The 15,055-nt window shown below is 40.9% G+C and overlaps 1 protein-coding gene across 15 annotated transcripts in view; it reads right to left on the bottom strand.

The window, feature by feature from the left end:
• Positions 1-14,574, bottom strand: part of MYT1L (myelin transcription factor 1 like) — a 367,369-nt gene extending 352,795 nt beyond the window's left edge. For 3 of the 15 annotated variants that reach the window (XM_033124937.1, XM_033124945.1, XM_033124951.1), the window contains exon 1: positions 8,142-8,364. The gene's annotated coding sequence lies outside the window, so the exon portion shown is untranslated. The other 12 variants (XM_033124947.1, XM_033124949.1, XM_033124950.1 and 9 more) reach the window with 9 other exon arrangements.
• Between the last annotated feature and the right edge of the window lie 481 nt (positions 14,575-15,055).

Below are 15,055 nucleotides of genomic sequence, written 5' to 3'. Positions count from 1 at the left end.
CTGTCTTACTTCCCTTCCACACGATGGGCTAACATTCTTCTCTACTTTACGGGGATAATTTGAGGACAATATTCAGCTCGCTCTTTTGAAATGATGAAGAGCACGTACCACTGGTTAGTGTGGAAAAAACTCGGTGGTTATTTGTACCCACGAGATCTTATTTGTCATTTTGGGTGCTTTTATACCAGAAGTGGAACATGGATTGCATAATGGATTTTAACTGCTAAAAATGTATAATAGATTTTAACAGCTAAAAATTTTAGCCACTAGAACTTTCTATTAACGTTTCAGACCCTGGCTGTTATTACTATCTAAATACTGCTTCCTGAAGAGAAGGTGAAACAAAGCCAGTGGGGCTATTTCTTTAAGCATCAAGCTTAGTGATACCAGTTACATACACTTCATCTGCCTCCATCATGGACGGTTGAGAAGATCTGCTATAATCAGACTGAGTCGACAGAAATGAAGCAGCCATACTAGAGCCATCACAGCACAGAGTTTTGTGAATTCTACAGGACAACTCACCCACTGTAGTTGCCATAATAGAGTACTTGCCTAAAGTAAACTAAACTCAGAGTCACAAAATTGATAAAATCAAAAGAGAAAAGAGCTTAAGGGGAACTTATTTTTCAGCTACACGTTAGAGTTTCACACAACTAGGTGACCAAGAAGCCTTGGATTAGATGAATTCCATGTCACTTCAGCTGCCCTTAGAGATCCTGAATTAGACCCATTAATCTAAAGTAGCAGCTCCTCTAAATTCTGCAGGCTGTTGGTGTCAGGCCTGCCTCCCGCTCTTCTCTGTAGAACAAGCCCAGACAAGGAGCCCCCAGCAGGGAGGGCGCTGCCCGCCGCACGGAGCCCCACCAGTGCGCAGGAACAGCTGTGTAGGGCAGGGCTCCATGGAATGGCAGGCACAGAGTCGTGTAACGTGAGAATTAGGAGGAGAAATTATGGAGCTCGGTCCCCTCAATCAAGCCAGGACACTGAGACATGGAGAGCTGAAGCGGCTCGTTCAGTCACGCCCAAATTGTAAGGAGAGCTGAGCGAGGATGAGCATCCTTCCTCCGGAACACTTTCACGTGGGTGCCCTGTCACTGTCTGTTAGCTGTGGATGAAGAATGTCACATAGAAAATAAAACAGACTGAAAAAAGGAGAAGATGACTAAAATGTGCGATATTATGTGAAAATCCCCTTTGGAAGTTGACAAGAAAGAGATGGTTCCCAGCAGTACTGGTCATTTTTAACATGCGAGGGAATTACTCGGAAACGTACAGCTCACGTGCAGTGTATCTGACGTAAGCAAACCAGGCAGAGTGTTTCTGGCGCTGGAAGAGCCCCCCCAAGTCAGCAAAAGGACTCAGACATGCTGTTCCCGGTCTTGTCCTGCATAACTGAACATTCAGGAGCAGGCGCCAGCAGGAAAGCGAATGCAGGCTGAAAAGGGAGTCAGTGGGGCCATGTGGGCACGCCCCCGGCCAGGGGCACTGACGTGGGAGGAAGGGCAGGAGACAGGGCGAGGTGTGGAGGTGCTGCACTGCCCACATCACCCATTTCCTACTGCCCAGGGCCCAGTCAGCTTCCTTAAGACCTCAGTAATACTCTGAAGCTAAAACGAATGACTCCGTCAGCATGTGCTGGCTTTTGAATACGTAAAGCACCAAACAGAAAATATCACTGGCTGCACTCCTCCTCATGATATTCTGGGTGGGTGATATCCACGACTTGGAATATTTATCACAGGCTGAGTATTTTCCAACTTATTCAAAGTGTAATATCCATGAAATGTTACATATTAAAAATGAGAAGTTACCTGCAACCTCACACATTTGGTGGTCTTCCCCATCTGACCCCTTGGGTCAGATACTGTTTTGATCATTAAGTTTAAAACTAGATGAACAGGTGGCAGAGCCCAACTGTAAACAGGTGTGTTAACGTATCCCTCAAGGACAGACACAGAATTTCTCGGCTTGCACTGTGGATGTGGGTCTCTTAGGGAAAAGGATTGTTTTTGAGCTAACAAAAACCCAGTAACAGCACATTAGCTACAAAAAAAAAAAAAAAAAAAAAGGAAACATTTGGACCATTCTTGTTTTCAGGGCTATGAAAGGAACCATAAAAGATATTGGTAGATTAAAAACACAAATGCCATGGAAAATTCCAAGATTGATTCAATACCAAATGTGCCATATGAACCAAAGAACACAAAATATTAAATTTGTCTGAAATTTATCTGAGCAAACTGTTAAGATTTTCTTTCCTTCTATATACAAGTTCCTAGTATCAACCACCACTTTTTACTTTATGAAATCTCAGACTTTCAGTTTTAAGCAAAGACATGCAGCTTTTTGATGCTGAACTACTTAAATTTCCAGACACCGAGAGAATATAAAATGCTAATTATGATCTAACTTTTACAGGATTTAGTCGCAAAATTCTTAGTTCTAAATAGTTATGTATGTTCAGGCAGGTCTGACTCCATGGAAATGTGACAGAGTCACCAGTGAAATGCATGAGCAGTTTCTAGTCTGAATTCTCCTCTCCTCTTCCCTCTGATGTGCCCCAGCCAATGGTGAGTCTGTGGATGATGAACTGGCTGCCCCTGTTAGCTGGCTGCATTAAGGGCAGCTGCTGATGTCACAGAGCAAAGTCAGAGGGGAGTGAGAGGGACCCAGGGTTTCTTCTTGTTTGCTTGGGAGGCTAGTTCCTAGGATCGAAGGCTTAGCCATGTCGTCCTCAAATGTTCTCTTGTTGATCTCTCCAGGATCAACAGCTTTGAAATTTTCAGAAATTGCAAAACAGACACCTGACATTTACTAACACTCCTTCCTCGTAGTAGCGTTTTGTTTACTGTTTCATGCATTCTCGGGTATGCAGCCTTGTTTCAGTTGCAAATGCATACCATAAGGGGATGGCAAACGTGGACGTACAGAAACCATGAATGAATGAGGGGCCACTATCAGAAGCCTCACAAGTTGGAAACTTCAGCTCTAGGTTCTGTAAGAAGGTGATAAACACAAATCATGTATTTAATTAATTGGAGAAATATGAGTATATAATGCCATGTAATTGAGAGCTAATTTTCAGAATGATCACCTGGATCCCTAAAGTATTAATCACTCAAGAAAGGGACATCAATGTTTACACTACTCTTATTAAGTCAGAAATAGTTTAATCTATTTCCAAATGTATGCAAGGACAAGTAGGTCTAGAGGAATTTGTCAGTACCCTTTATCAGAAATAAATATATATTTTAAAATAAGTATATACTTATATACAATCCATGAATATATATAACATATAACACATGTTATATGTGTCTAACATCTAAAACATTAACTATATTACATATATTTATTTATAGATTATATGTACATATATAGTGATTATATGTGGCTATATATACATCCTGACTCACTGTGGGTCAAAAATTATTGTCAGTTCTGTCTCTTTTGGCCCTGCACACTGTAGGTGCTCAGTACGTGCATGTTGTGTGACATGTTCACTTAACGTGCTAAGAATGGAGTAGCGCTGAGTTTAAGAAGCCATGCCTTTAATTTTCGTTACTGACTTTGATATTTTTTATTCTAGGAGAAGATGGTGAGGGGAGCCCCTGGGCTTCCTGTCACTGTTACTGCCTCCAGCCAAGCTGTTACCAAACTCTTCTAAAAGGCAGAATCCAAACATAATTAATATATCTGCAAGTATGATCCCAGGGAAGGAGAACAAAAGAGAGAATCACAACGCAGCAGCTGAGGTGCCCACGGAGGAGGCATGCCCCTGATCGCGAACCCCGAGTGGTCCCGGATCCGCAGTGGTCAAAGCGTCTTCGTTATGGTAGGCTTGGGGAAGTGCTCATGGCACATGAGGGTGGGCAGGGTTAAATTTCTAACGTGACACTGGCCACAGCAACACTATAATGAGGCCTACAATGATATCCCTCTGGTAATATACTCCACGCCCTGAAAAGAGCCAGTGAAGAAAGGAATTTCCCTTCAGAAAAAATAAAAAGCAAGAACAAAACCAGTTACTCTTGAAGATAAACTGCACAGCCCTATTCTGGCAAGTACCACCATTCCCTCCAACTACCGGACCTGAGGCCAAACCCAGATCCAAATCCAGAAAACGTAAACAGCTATTACCAATCACACTGACCACCGAGGAAGAAGCACAGCACTAGCTCATACACCCAGTGGCCGCACACGGCCAGAGTGCAGGCGATGTGCTTCATGCAGGAAGCCAGGTCGTCTGGGTGGAGCTGCCACCACGGCCACGTGCACGTGCCCCAGGATAATTTCATCCGTGCCGCCCTTTAGCCTTGTACTGATTCCCCCCTTTCCTGCAACTGGTGATGAGCCATACTTTCCTGACCAGACGAAAAAACAGCTGGGTAGATGCCAAAGGACCACACATCCGTGGTCTTCCATCCCTTTTTAATCAACTTCCTAATTTAAAAAATGCCACGCTGGCATGAGGTATGAAGGGAATAGGCTTGGGGTATTTCACAAAATTGCATCCCCTAATCCTGGGCTTGTTGAGAATCTGTGCTCTTGCAGCTGTTTATGACTTTTCCTGGTGCAGATAGAATCAATTTGCTTGCGCCCGGCCCTCAAGACGTATTAAATTTATCCTGAAGGAAACTGGTTTCTGAAAAGCTCTTGCCCACACGCATCAGGCAGGCGGGCGTTTCAGGGAACCAGAGGGCCCACTGGCAGATGTAGCATCGACTTCTGAGTGTTCACAACCTAGCAGACAGCTCCAGAGCAGACCTGATTTGATGGCTCTCTATGGGGTGCCCTGCAGACTCGATTATTTCCACAGCCAGTCTGGCTAGCATTGTTCCATGGCGACAGTGCTCTGTGCTCCCAGCTTCTGTTCAGATGGCATAGGCTGGTGGGATACACGTACCAGGGTGGGGAGACAAGGACAGATGTAAAGCCAGTCCCTAAAATCTGTCCGTCAGTTTCAGGGTTGAGTGATGTGGTCGCCTCTGGAATCAAGAGGTAATGCTGACTCTCAACAAACCGTTCTGTCGGGTGCCCTTAAAACACAGTGAGTCTAGGCTGAGATAACAGCGTGAAGACTCTACCCAACACAGGGTTTCAGCTAGAAGCCCCCTACTGAAAATCTCTGTCATGTGCTAAAAAGAGCCCCCTCCCCCATAACTCACGAATCCATGAATTGTCTGATTTAGAGACCTAAGACTGACATTCCACACTTAAAAATATCTCAAGCAGATGTCCAATAATCTTGAGGTAATTTTCTTTAAAACAATTTGAGTGCACCAGCTAAGCAATAAGACTTTAGTCAAAGCAGTCAGTATGTAATATTGAGTCATGAAGTTCCTTTCAACGATATTAACGAGTGTACAAATGTAGCAAAGGCAGGTTTACATGGTACACATATTAACCCAATGGCTGAAACATTGTCAGCTCACACACAACACTTTCACTTGGCATCTTAAAAACACATGTATACATGCACTCACAAAACCTTTAAAGAGATTAATTGTAGTCCTCCCAATAGCGCAAAAATACATCATAGTACAGCATTTTAAAGAAATAAGTTCAAGTGACCTTTGGAAAGACCAATGTTTACACCCATCTTCATTCACAATCAACGGGCAGTCTGCTAAGGAATGATAATACACCATGGCACACACAGCTTCCTGAGAAGTAAGCTTCCCGTTTGCCCACTACCCTTCCCCAGTGAAACCGAACAGTGCCTGATTTCAGACTAATATTTTGGCATCTCACTGATTGCCTACAAAAATTTGCTATGAAAGTCTGCGTTTTTTCCTTTCCCAAGTTGAGCTTGAACCTTCGAGCTCAATCTAAAAAAAAAAAAAAATTCCCTTAGAAATCATATTTTCAGTCAGGTAGACATCACCATATTTGTAACTCTGGGAACTTTCATTGTCTTTGAAAGCAACCCCTTCTCAACTCAATAGTGCCTGAGAGCTAATGTGACAGATAGTGGCATAAAGTAACTCTGTCAAGTGGAAACTAATGTGACATAATTTTGGCCCTTAAAAAATAAGCTGGGCTATACCTCTGAGAGGCAGCCAGGCACAAAGAGAGCCTATGGTAGTAACAGCCCAGTGTTCCCTCCTCTTGTAGCCTCGCAATGAGGCTAAAACAACGCTGATATTTTGTCCCGAGAAAGTTATGACCCACCAGAAAACTAAAAGGAGTTATTTTAATCTTAGAAAGCTTGCCTCAACTCTGAAATGAAAGATAGTAATGGAAAACTCATAGCAATATTACTTTTCTCTAGGTACAGTTCATGAATCTCTTTGAGAACATTTTGGGACTTAATATTGTTTGGGTTAAAAAAAAATCTCAATTATTTACTTATTCTAGTTTACCAGCAATTTTTAAAATAAAATAAAATAAAATAGGCTATATATATGTACATATATGCACTGATATAAAAATAAAGAATTCACCTATTATGAAAAAAAAAAAGCTCAGTGTGAGTGCTCAGAAACTTGGATATGAGGGGAGAAATTATAACTAAAGTGTCAAAAGCTTCATATGAAGGATTAATATGTTTTCCAATATCTTGTGTTTGAGGTTTAGGTTTATTGAAGGTAGGTTTCTTTCTTTTCTTTTGTTTTCTTTTTTTCCTTTTGTGGAAAGGCATAGGTTTTTTTACAAACAGAAGAAATGACCCTCCAAAAAGTTGTATTTTCTGTCAAATATTCACTGTCATTGTGTAAAGCCAACAGCTAAAGTAAACCAACTCTTTAAAAAGCCTAAAAATAAAAGTCCACCAAAATCAGTAAGTGACCTAAAATATTCAGGAGACTGTAAACTATATTAGAGAATAATAATTTCTATTTGAGTTCTACCTTAAAAGCAGATGAAATAATTAGGTCAGTTAAAATGAAACCCTCACCTTTTAAGGAGAGTAGGAATTACGAGACCAGGATAGATTTATTTATCAGTGAATTCCCCGAGATTGAAGTATATTAACTAATAATAAATAACCCATATTGCACTAGTACAGTCACAGAATTATATAAGAAATGTGTGTCACTGATGACAATAGAAAATTAGGATTTCAGCAGGTTTTATACTTACTTTCCAACTCAGGGGACTGATTTGTACAAAATAGTCTCCATTTTTCTGACACGAACTGACAGTACCTGAGCTTGTGCTAATTTTTATATTTCCTATCTGGAGATCCTACAGATCAATAGGAACGTCAGTTCAATTTTCATAATCTCTTGTAAGTTGCTGGTTAAATCAGCCAAAATCTTCCTCCAGCTAGGAAAAATATATACCAGTCAAAACTAATTATGTCTGGTCTTTCATTGAAACAACATTTGCTAATTTTACTGGTCTGGATACACTGCTCCAGAAAATATTAATTAAACACAGTGAATAATGGCTGCTGTAAATTTCTGAAAACAATCATCTCTAAACAGTTCATTTCCCCTTCAGACACCGGCGCAGGAAGATGGATGAAGCACTGCCCCAAACCAGCAGCAGACGACTATTCTTTTGTTACTGACCATTCGGAGTGGAACTTTGCTGCACTTTAGGGACTGGAGCTAAGGCTTCGGGAACAACAAGAGGAAGAGGACACATTTACCTGGTGGCAACAGCAAAACAAAGTCGTGGGTATGAAGTGCGGGAGGCTGCAGCCGGCTGGCTCAGCTGGGCCAGCGCCCGGCAGCCGTCCTTCCCCCGGCAGCCACCCTGCCTTCCATCTTGGGGACTCACCCAGGAAATGCTCCAACCTGCTCCACGACCACAAAACTCTTCTGATGCTTTCCAACGCCCACCATTTGTTCTCCATTCATCCAATCAACTTCCCAGGGCACATCTTCTCTCTACTGGCGCTCAGACACCGGGCCACTTCTCATCTGTATGCTAATTATTTTGCCACATGGACAAAAGTAATAATGCTTTCCGACAGGAAACTAACAGGCCCGAAGTCGAGGATGGAAATTAATAAGTTGACACCACTAAACGACAGGGAAGACGGGCATGCGTGCTGGAGGCAGAGGAGTCTCCACTGACAGGCAGCCGCCGAGGTGGGCTGTGCGCCCGCCGCCCCGTGTGCAGCAGGCAGGGCTCCCTGGGAGACCACGTCGCTGCAGAAAGACACCAGTAGCACACGGCTGACTTACCCTGTCTCAGGCTGCATCCTTTAAGCTCTACAAAACACATCCATATCCCCGAATCCTAGTCTGGGGGGGCTTTGTTGCTGAGCTAGATCTCTTCCAAGGTAGAGCTGTGGATTACACCGGCAATTTCTAACCCTCCTGTCTAGTAGGCTTGCAGCCCCGTCAGGCAGGAGTGGGGATGCATGCTGTATGATTCTTACATTGTACCACAGGCCCCTAAACCTCTACAGCTCAATGTGTATCATGTGCAGTGCCGTATTTAATGTAATAGATGAGAATGAGAAATGCCAAAGGCAGGCTGCTAACAGCTACCGGCCAGGAAGCATGTCTAAAAATACCCCCATCCCTGACGCTGTGGTAAAGTCATTCCCCGGCCAAAGAAACCTCACAGTCAGCTGCACCTGCAGCGTTTTCCCTGGTACTACTGCTTAGCTCCGAAACAAAACAAAAAGAGGTTCCGAAAGGCGCCCAGCCACTTTTCCAAGAGGAGAGCAGTTACACAAGAGTTAACACCAGCTGACTCTTAAAGTCTGTTCTGCTTCCCTATGAGCTTCTTGTCTCATTTTCTTTTAAAACAAAAGACATAGAACTATTTCTCTAAGAAAGTTAAAGCATTATCAACCTTTTAGTATTGTTTGGAAAAAAAAATATCAGAAAGTTTTCTCTCAACAGGCAAGACCAAATTAGATTTCAAAAATACAAAAGGCAACATAGATCTAGGACTTTCATTAGCGTTTTTCCGTTAAAAAGAAGTGCCAATTTTATAAATGGCTTCTTAAGGCAAGCAATGACTGTTTTACTCCCGTGGTACCTACACCTCGCACTCTGCAAACCTCTCTCTTATAACGCTCACCACCAGGAACGACCACATGAAATCATACAGGCTACTTAGCACCTCCCACCCCTCCCCCTGGACACGAGCCTCGAATACACAGACTCCTGTTTAATAACAACTCCAGGCGGCAAGCAGACATATCGGTGCCCACAGTGACGTTACACTGAAGCAGGAGCTCCGTGGGAGAGAGTCCAGTGCTGGCTCATCTGGACACCAAACCACGCAATTTTAAGAAGTGCTATAATTTGTCATCAAATAAGAGCTGAAGACAGGTAGTCAAGGAAACAACTATGTGTTGAAGTACTCAAGAGGTCGGGTGAAATCATTCGGAAGACAGGGAAGTGGCAACAACCAGAGAAATCCCATGCAACCTTTAAAGAAAAGGAAGAGGTACCTTTATGTGGATGACGAGGTGGCCGTCAGGCCACCAGTTCCGCAGTCTGTCCCTGCACACATGCAGGGCTACTCCTGCCAGGCAGAAACCCTCACACGTGTTGATCGCCTCTCCCCACACACTGCCACTCCATTCGTCCCCGTGCTCCAGAGGCGTCACTCTGTCAGCCCCCTGTGTCCAGGCTGAGCCTCGGGCAGAGCAGCAGCGGTGACAAACCACTGCGGCCTCTCCACAGCACACAACACTGGCTGTGCTGTCCGTGGGGGCGACGGCATGGGAGTCCCCAGTCACCAGGGACGCCTTCCTCTGGCTTTCAGAGGTGGTTCCTCCAAATCCCGAGGCTCCTGCCTGATGTGCCGAGACCAGACATCCTGGTTACTACAGAGGTGACAATCCCTTCTCACCCAGCTCTGCTGGCTGTCACTGCGGTCTGAGAGCGGCGACACTCTCAGAGACTGTCCTGTACCATTCCATCTTCTCACAGCACAATACCCCTTACACTGAAACCAAAAGATTTTCCTCTCCCTCCCAACTTCTCCAATAATTGCCACGTGGGGAGTAGGGATTTTCTTTAAAGAGATACATTTTAGGAAAATTTTCTAACAGACAGCCCAATATAGCAGTGCTTCTCAGTAGTTCCTCACATAATAAATAAGCATTTGTGCATTCTTTCTAGTTTTATAACACCTGGCTTACATTTTCTCTGCCATCTCTGATTACTTCCACAGATACCCTGAGGACTCATTATGATGTCAAAGCTTAAAACAGCATCCTTGTGAAAACAGGCATAGAAAACTCATCGTGTATGCTGAACAATGCAGGTGTGAGAGACACGGAGAGAAGAGGGAGGCAAAAAGGGACAAACAACAGAGTTAAAGAGAGAGGACTGAAGAGACAGGCAGGGAGAGAGGGAGGAAGGAGAGAGGAGGGAGGGCGGGAGGGAGAAAGGAAAGAAGAGAGGGAGGGAGAGCACAAAGCACACTTCAAACTGAAACCATGTTGCACTGAAACAGCCTATTTGATGGAAGAATGTGTAGCTGCTACCTTAAAATCATCTGGTACCAGAAAGATTATATAATAAATTAGTACAAAAATAGAGTGTTTAGCATTATGCCTTATATAAGTTATGGTCATTATAGGCAATATTTCTAATTTGTGGGGTACGCCAATTAAAATATTTAATTTTTAATATCAGCCACACATGATATCTGGATGTGATTTACCCCCTACCATTTCAAAATGAAATTTAAAATAATTAAGTATATATTTATAAATATATCATATGACATATATTTATACATATTATATATATACATTCTTTAAGCTTGTGGTACCTTTTCTCTTTCATGTAATTTGGAATCGCTGCAGACTAATGTAGGTCGAGTGTTGTGGTGAAGAATACAGTGTGATGAAACTTAACTTAGTGAAAAATGTGCTAATCATATTCAAGTTTTTGTTCAAGTTTATCCTCTATTGCTGCTTTCAAAGGAACGCTACATGTTTCTTTTTTATCCAAAGAAAACACTGATGAAGAGAGCTTTTTCAGAAACTTAAAATAAGAAAATGCAGAATACTATTGCAATCAAATTATGACTCAAAATAATTGGGTAAGAATTTAGCACAACTGAAGATCCCTCTTTTCGAATCTGCCATTCACGTGCTTCCTGGACAGTGCTCTGGTGAGACTGTGCATCAAAGTAGACTTTAGATGCAGTTGAAAAACTGGTTATTGATTGGAAATTACAGCCGTGGATGGAAGGGGACATCCAGCAGAGCCACACTGCAAGGTCAGAGCAGGGTGGGCATCTCCAAAAGACATCTCTCTAGCCCCTCTTGTGCCACTGAATGGGTTTCATAACACAAAATATTTCAGAGTACATAAAATTTTAAGTTTTTTGAAGTTAAAAACATAGCTACCAAAATGCATAATAAGTGAAGTATTTTAGATGGTATAGTATGTTTTTTAAAACAATACCTCTCCCTCAAATTAGATTATCTTACAGGTAGAATTGGAAATCTAGTTTACACATGTGACTTTAAACATATTATTTAGGCCACAAAATGAATTTTTCCCAGAAAAGTGATTGCATTTTTTTTATCATACATGTGAAGTATTTCTAAGAGAAAATCAACAAATAATCAGATTATTCGCTCCAAATTTTTAATTTTAAGTATAGTTTAACAAATAGAAAAACTTTAAAAAGCTTTGAAGTTGCAAAATATTTTTATTTTCCCTAATTGATTGAAAGTTGGCATAGAAAACAGACATACAACATGAGACAGTGAAATAATTAGGCATACTCAGTAGTAAGGTGAGAAATATAACATTTACAAGAGAGTAAAAGATAAGTTAGGTGAAAATATGACAGGAACAATGAAGGCACTACACTGTATGGGGCTCATTCTTGAAAAATAGCCCCATTTCCCTAAAATCATGCTGTACTGCTTTTATCACCCAAAAGGAAATTGTGTGCTCCTATTCCTTTAGGAATTTTTGTACACCACACATACAGTGTCACAAATTATTGTGCCTTCATCCTTGATCTTAGCTTCTAACACAAATTTATGAAATTGGCCTAAGTTTGGCTGGAGGATTTGAGTTTAGCTCAAGAGAAGTTGAAATTTATGTTTCATGTATACTTTCTGCCTTACTGGTTCATCTTGATACTCCTCCTGCTTTTCAAAACTGAAATTTTATTAATTGCATAAATTTCCATTACATAAAGATTTCCCATTTGAAGAGCATATCTCTACAGTGTTTACGGTTTTTTCAATCACAAGTACACATATCCAAGTATTTTTAATTAAATCATTATGTTTGGAAATTTGGAAAGTAGAGTAAAAATTTTATATGCAAAATAGAGATATGGAGATTGCATGTCTTTTCTGCCACCATCTTCAAAACATCCAATTGTGACCATAAAGGCTGCTCCTACTTCTGCCTCAGCGAGGACAGTCATTAAGGTGATGAAAGTGAGCCATTTTCACATTGCCAGTAAACTAGTAGGAAGTCAGTCACTGCTGAACGGAATTGCTATCAGCAGCGGACAGCTCCCGGTGCTGAAAGGGAAAAGCAGAGAAGCCTTGCTCACAATAGCTCACTCAACCAGCCTTTGAAAAATCACAGCAAAACTGAATGAGGTGGCAAGTGCTCAGGCTGAATAGCAGTGTCTGCAGAACAATGGCAGCCAACTCCAAATCCTACTATAATCACATTAATGAGATTAATCAGTGAATTAGCAGCAGTCAAATGTCAGGGAGGCAAGGAAGAAGCCAACCAAGATTGGTAATTAACTTTTTTTGAGGGGGAGGGGAAAATCAACTGTGCTATCTCCTAGGCTTCTCAGAAGTTGACAATTTTGTTTCACAAATCTGAAGATTATATGTACGGATCAAAGAGCAACAGCATAATTTTACATATTATAATATAGATCCAGGTATCACCTGACTGATGCTTAAAGTGAGGTAACTGGGAATAATCTTCATTAACTATCAGGCTTTTACTGTTGTGAACTTTCTAGGTGTCAAATTAATACTTAAAATGAAATTACTTCTCTAATACTCGAGCTAAAATATATTTTAAAAATGGCTGATTAAAAAAGGAAGGATTATATAACAGTTGCTATTGCTTGTGTGACGTCTATGACACTGTGGCAAGAGTTTCAAAAAGTGCCATTAAGTAAAAAACTATTATTCAAATATATCAACTATGGTCTGTTGTCTTTAATAAATAAAATTTATTACTACAGTACAATTTTAAGAATTTTAACCAATTGAATTATTGCACTTGAGGTGACAGAATCATACACTTTCCTTTAGGTCAACTAGAAAAAAATTAAGTTCCTTTTTTCTAGACTGTGTCACTAAATGGCATGTGTAATATACAATCAGTACTTTGGATTCAAAGTTCTTGAGAGGTGGAAACTTAAAGAAATGCAATGGAACTGTTTTTCAAAAAGGAATATTGTCAAAAACACTTTTTATTCTTAAAATAATCACATTTTTATCTGTATGGAAGACATGCCTTTATATAACTTTTATAAAATTGAACAGTCAGAGACTCCCTGATGTCTGTAAGGGTGGTAGGAGATACTTTTGTCTTGGAAGTTATTTTTGTCCAGTAAAAAATACAAACACAAACAAAAAAAGCTCTTATTATGAAAAATGCTTTTACTCTAAGTAAATAAATAACTTAAAATTTTATAGGTTACATAGTTTTAGTGGTATAGGAAATTGTCATGAGTAAATTAATATTTAATTCACTATCAGTGCTCTGTATTTTGAATGGCTAACTATCACATGAATATTTACATATATATTTATTGCCTCATTCTGATTTACCTTGAAGTTAAAGTTTGCATTTTGAATTTTCAGTTTATTAATAAGTCGCATTAAAAGACATATCTCTGTTACAAATGAAATACTGTTTCCTTATGATGAACTTCACACATTTAGGTTATAGTTAAAAATCTTCTAATTAAATGATATAAATCAACTTTCTTATCATTAGGCAAGTATCACATTATATTAAGGATAGCTAAAGCTTTAACAGCCTTTATGAGAATGGTATGCTTTATTTGTCATGTCAAGTAATCCAGTAAAGTCTGTGGGAAGTTTTTGTTTCAGTATCTGAATCTTGTCTAAGTATTAGCCATGCAGCAAGTTTTTACAAACAACATCACGGTGAAGGCATGCAACCTAATACCCCTTTTGCTTTCAAAAGGGACCGCTGTGGATTACACACTCTCTAGCCCAGGAACATTTCAGCTACCAGCCATGCTATAAAAATAACTTGGAAAAGGAGCAAACAATAGGCGATGCAGCATGAGCCCTGAAACTACCGAAAGACAGACCCTGTCCGCTAAGTCCCACAATTAACCTCACGCAGACCACATACCTCCCAACACGACACAACGCTCACAAGGTAGACGAGCTCAGTTTGGGTAACTGTGCTGCCCAGATACACATAAAGCAAAGACAAGCCTATTCCAGCACAGGTTGGCAAGGACGATGAGGGATATGCCTACCACGCAGATGCAGAAAGGTGGCTTTTTGTCTTCAGTGAATATTGATATGATAACCCATAGTCCAGGGAGTAAAAAAATTTAAAATACACCCACCAACAATGAGTAAAAAAGCCAGGGGGCTTCAAGAAGACTGCAGGGAAAGCCCTCTCACTTTCGTGTGCAGTAGCTTAGGGAAAAAAAATGTCGCCGGGCACGAATGACAAATGCAGCGCGATAGGCTCACGGGCCTGAGGGATCTGTTTTACTTCCACATACATCCCCTAACGCACGCACTCCCACTCATCCTCTCGATACGCTTTTTCTCCACATTTTTTTTCACGAGCTCCAAATCCCCGGCATATGACCTTCTGTTAAATAGATAAAAAAAAAAATTGCTTATCAGTCATGCAAATGAGGCTGAATTCATTTTCCACAACAGATGGCCTCATAGATAATGATGATGGAAGAGAGAAAATTGAATGTGTCTCACAAGGTGGCCATGGCAACCGAGAGCAGAATAATATCAATAATAAGCTCACTGCATAATGAGGTTGTCAATCCCACAAATCAAAGTCTCCAGCTAAATCAGGTATACCACCCCAGCTACTTAGCAGCCCAGGTACATTAAAAAAATGCATATATATATATATATATATATATATATATATATATATATATATAT

Source organism: Rhinolophus ferrumequinum, chromosome 13 (assembly GCF_004115265.2).
Source record: "Rhinolophus ferrumequinum isolate MPI-CBG mRhiFer1 chromosome 13, mRhiFer1_v1.p, whole genome shotgun sequence".
Lineage (NCBI taxonomy): Eukaryota > Metazoa > Chordata > Mammalia > Chiroptera > Rhinolophidae > Rhinolophus > Rhinolophus ferrumequinum.
This window is presented reverse-complemented; position numbering and strand designations above follow the sequence as displayed.